Here is a 5,219-nt window from a genome sequence, read left to right on the forward strand (position 1 = left end):
CAGGTCTGGAGAAATCTATCCATTCATTTTTTAACTATAACCAAAGGAGTCATTTCACTGTGCTTTAAGCCCACCACATATTTAATAACGATGTCTTCTAAGAGTGAATGCTGCTCTGGGGAGAATCTTTCAGATTCAATTCAGATGCATTTCTGATGGAGATGACGTTGGCAGGATGATCTCGGTCCAGGTCTCTGATGGAGACGTGTGCTCAGATGCCAGGAAGCGATTACCATTTACTCATCTGGAAGGCAGGACAATTTTAAAGTAATCTGAGGAAATCTTGCTTTTATGAGAAGATGAACTAATGTCAGTGTACACCGAAATAACGTCAGACAGTAAAACTAAAATATTAATGCAGAAACCAAACCAGCCCCTCAAAGGCTCAAGAAATCTCATACACTTTAAGATAAATCAGAGTTCGACTTTTGTATTCGGATGTAGCCAGAGGATGTGTTTCCAAGAGAGCACTTTGCTGCCCTGCCCGACTCACTACGTGCAGTCCAGGAATTGATTTTCTCATATACCTGGTTCTCGCTCATTTATTTCTGGCCTCTTTATGTTGCAGGATGTTCTTCATCCCCCTCAGGAGTGTCACCAGCTTCCCCCACCATGTCCTTTTGAGACAGGAGGAAAGGGGGCGGGCACAACCATTAAAAGAATGACATAGCCATTGAGGACACGACATAAATTGGTTAGAACCGATTAGGACCAAGATGGCAGAAGATTTGACTTCCAGTAGACCTTGAACCTCATTATACGCTCATTGCAATGCATCAGCTAAATGACACACCCACAGGAGCCATGACAGTTCTGAGGCCGACCATAAAAGGCCAAAAAGTGGGCGGTGACCCAGTTCCTGGAAATCTCTGCACCTTCCCCCAAATAGTGGGAATAATCCTCCCACATGACCCTATGAAAGTACCCAGCCCATAAAAACTAAAACCCCATACTTTGGGCCGCTCTCACTTTCTAAGACAGACTGCATTCTGTCTATGGAACGTGTCTCTCTCTAAATAAACCTGCTTTCTCTTTGCTATGGCTCACTCTTGAATCCTTTCCTGCGTGAAGCCAAGGACCCTCACTTGGCAGCCTGTCCAAGGGACTCACTCAAGACCTGGGACGTGACCCTCCTTTCGGGCCCCATTTTTCCTGCAACAGTTTCACACAGTGGTTTATTTGCTTTTGTTTTTGCTTTAATACAGAAGGGAGGATGTACCCTGGTGTGTCTCAGTGGCTGTTGGGACCAGCCTCATCTGGGAGGAGAGGTGCTGAGGAAGCCGTTCGGGAGACAACATCACGAGGCTCAGTGTTGAACAGGTGTGTCTGCTGGCGTAGAGCCAAGATATTTATGCAAATTATTAAAAGGTATGAGATGCTTATCATTTATAAGCTACCAAATGAATCCTTTAAATAAGCTCTTCAGCACACTGGAAAAAAGAAACGGCTCAAATGACAGCCAAGATTGAATAAACTCAACAAATTTTCTCCAAGTCAATCAACCAGAAGGAGAAAAATGCATTTCCTCTGATAGAATGGTAGGAGCCAGCTTATGACGGGCTGCTTCCTGCTTCAGAACTGTTTGCATCACGTTTGCAGAGAGGGCTTGGGGTCCTAAGAGATCGTCATTTCATACATTTCCTCAAACATGATTGTCTAATAACACCAGATACAATTAATCCACGTTCATGAATTTAAAGGGGTCCACAAGGAAACCTATTAACTTCTGCGATTCTAAGCTGTAATGTACTTAAGATTTATGTATAGATGTAAACCTATTTTACCCTAATGAGGCAAGAACATCTGCATTGTTGTGAAACCTAAATTATAGAACATTTGGTGAAGTTTGTTTGTTTGTTTATGAAAGAAAGTGTTTCCTGGGCAATTTGCTTTAATAAATACGTAAGAATGATTAAGAATGTATAAATGAAGGTGGATGAATATTTCTAAATTAAGGTACTTTAAATTATTTTACTAAATATTATACTACATAAACTCCCTTTGATCTTACCTGTTTTTTTATTCCTTGAGTACATTCCCTAGCTGTTGCTATTGTTAGATAATACTTAAAACTCACCCCCAGATGAAACCATCCCAAATTGCCCTCTGGGGGGCTCTTGGTGAGAGGAGAGGGACTCCCCTGGTGGGTGGATTCGGTGCTAGACCATACCGTGTTATTGGGGAGCCCCACAATGGCCAGCTTCCCAGTTCCTCTGGCTCCCTCTTGGGCCCCCAATCCCCCAATCCAGTGTGGCTTCTGGTGGCAGGGAGACTTCCTGGTTGATCGGGGCTTCGGCTCCCATGGCTGTGAGCAGCGGTTGCCATGGCAAATCACCATTTTCTGTTGACCGAGAAATCACCATTTTCTGTTGACCGAGATATCAGGTCACTTTCTACCTCAGGTTTCCATTTAACTTCATAAGAGAAATGGATGGCTATTCCAGTCAGGGTAAACTCCTTGCATTTCGTTCTGAGTTCCCTTCTTCCTTCTCCAAATGTAGGATCAAAGTTCCAAGGCCTTCGAGCCTCAAGGCATCACAGCCTTCTGGTCCTCAGAGGACCAAACTGGCTCATCCCCGACTCTTTCCCCAGGTGTGTGGGTTAGGGCAGAGGCGACCTGACCCCACCTCTAGTTATGATGGATTTAGGCTGATAAGCTCTCACAGCTCAAGCAGTTCAGAAAGCTTTACGCCTCACAACTATTCTCCCTGTCATGAATCTCTAAAGCTTACTTTGGAATTCAAAAGCCACGAACTGGTGCCTTTATTCTTCTGCATTATCCTTCCCCTGAAGCTGTAAGCTTGAAATGCCTCAACCTCCATAGCTGTTTCCAATGCGGAAAAGGGCCAGGAGGGAAAATAAATTAGAGGTTGTGAGACGCCTTTGTTAATACACTTATCTCACACTTAATATGAGGACTTTTATTCCTGAAAACTCTGCCCTTAAGTGAAGAGCCAACAGGTGAAAAAAAAAAAAAAGGTTTCCATTGATTTCAGTGAGATAAATGATGATGTGGTCCAGCTCTACCCGAGACAGTCAAACACTTTTCCAAAAGGAAAAATAAATCAGTTGAACAAGAGCAAGCTTATATAAATAACAAACAACTCCAAAGTAAGGGCATACAAAGTTTGCCCATAAAACGTAATGTAATAAAAAATAATTATATATATTCTTTCTGCCCCATAATCTTCACTGTTTTTAAATTCATTGGGCGCTCATGGTTATCTTGCATTCAAACTGCAGTGAAATCAAAGTTATAATGCAAGAAAAAACACATTTAGGACAAAATAAAGCCTCAACCTTAGGGTCCTCGGACACCTGTGGAAATAGGTAGTGAGCCACGAACCCAAAGGTCTTCTGGGGGGGTCATCTTCATCCTCCCGCCCAACTGCAGAGCAGAAATCCTAGACAAGAGATGGGAGATACCCCGATTATGTCACTATGTTGGAAAGGACGTGGAGACAAGGGAACTCTCTTACACTGTTGGTGGGAAGGTAAATTGGTGCAGTCACTATGGAAACAGTATCGAGGGTCCTTACAAAACTAAAAGTAGAGCTACCATATGATCCAGCAATTCCAATCCTGGGTGTATATCTGGAAAAAACAAAAACACTAATTCAGAAAGATACATGCACCCCAATGGTCATAGCAGCTCTATTTACAATAGCCAAGACATGGACACAAACCAAGTGCCCATCAACAGATGATTGGCTTAAGAAGATGTGGTACATATATACAATGGAATAATACTCAGCTATAAAAAATAATGAAATACTACCATTTGTAGCAATGTGGGTGGACCTATGCTTAGTGAAGTAAGTTAGAGAAAGACAAATACCATATGACATCACTTACACATGGAATCTAAAAAATAATACAAACGAATCTATATACAAACAAGAAACAGACTCACAGACATAGAAAACAAACTAGTGGTCACCGAAGGGGGACATGGGGGAGCAAATTAGGGGCATGACTTTAACAGATTAAAAAATAAATAACAACCCAGATGCAGCTTCCAGGTGTGACGTGGGTAGGGTTTCCTCACCAGAACCCTAATCCGTGTCCTCCGAGTAGGCTCTGGATTGCCAGACCCTCTCCTAAAGCACCTTCCCAGTGCCGGGAGCTCAGCCACAGCGGCGCGGCCATCCGGCTTCTCATTCAGGTTCAGAGGGTCACGTCGCTCTCCAACACAAAGCTACGCAGCGGCAGAGGCAGCAAGCCATGCTGTGAGCAGGCCTCACATTAGGAGCTCTTCTTACGTGCTCGCTCCGGCAGCACGTATACTAAAGTTGGAACGATACAGAGAAGATTACCACGGCCCTGGGCAAGGATGACATGCGCATTCGTGAAGTGTTCCATGTCTTTTCATTTGTAGACACGTGGGTGGACCTAGAGAGTGTCATACAGAATGAAGTAAGTCCAAAAGAGGAAAGCAAATATCGTCTAAGAACGCATAGAGGTGGAATCTAGAAAAATGGTATAGATTATCTTATTTGCAAGACAGACTTAGAGACACAGTTGTAGAGAACAAATGGATGGACACCAAGGGGTGGGGACGGAGGAATTGGGAGACTGGGATTGACACATACATTATTGATACTCTGCATAAAATAGACAACTGACAGGAACATACTGTATAGTGCAGGGAACTCTACCTAATACACTGTGGTGACCTAAATGGGAGGGAAGTCCAAAAGGAAGGGGATGTCTGTGTGTGTATGGCAGATTCATTTTGTTGTGCAATGGAGGCTAACACAACATTGTAAAGCAACCATACTCCAATAAAAAATTAAAAATAAAGAAATAACATCTATATTTTAAAAATCATATTTTTATTGCTGGTGGGAAAAAAAAGAAACCCTTCTTATTAACATCCTAGGAGTCATAATATCCCCTCTTCACACAGGAAGAGGCTGACACGTAACAAGCAACTTGCCTTGAGAGTCAGAGCCCCAAGCCCGCTGGTCTCGGTCTCAGAATGAGAACAGAGCATCTCAGCTCCGTGACGGTGCACCACCTATGTGTCAGCAATTAAGGGATAAATCCACTTGTGGTTGAACTAGCTAATCTCGGAATAAAGACCTGCTAACATAATGAAGAACTTGGGCATTTCCAAGAAATTGGATTAACTCATCATAATACAGAGCTCGGCGTTTATGAGTGACTGTTTCAAAAACTTGAGAATGACCCAGACACAGACGTGGTCTCATTCAGCA

The 5,219-nt window shown here is 43.1% G+C and overlaps 1 non-coding gene across 1 annotated transcript; it reads left to right on the forward strand.

Annotated features, from left to right (window-relative positions):
• The first annotated feature begins 4,262 nt into the window (after positions 1–4,262).
• On the forward strand, positions 4,263–4,368 carry LOC117311976 (U6 spliceosomal RNA). The gene has a single exon (XR_004526165.1). It is a non-coding gene; the product is annotated as a U6 spliceosomal RNA (small nuclear RNA).
• Positions 4,369–5,219: the final 851 nt, after the last annotated feature.

This window comes from Tursiops truncatus, chromosome 3, assembly GCF_011762595.2.
Source record: "Tursiops truncatus isolate mTurTru1 chromosome 3, mTurTru1.mat.Y, whole genome shotgun sequence".
NCBI classification, from domain to species: domain Eukaryota; kingdom Metazoa; phylum Chordata; class Mammalia; order Artiodactyla; family Delphinidae; genus Tursiops; species Tursiops truncatus.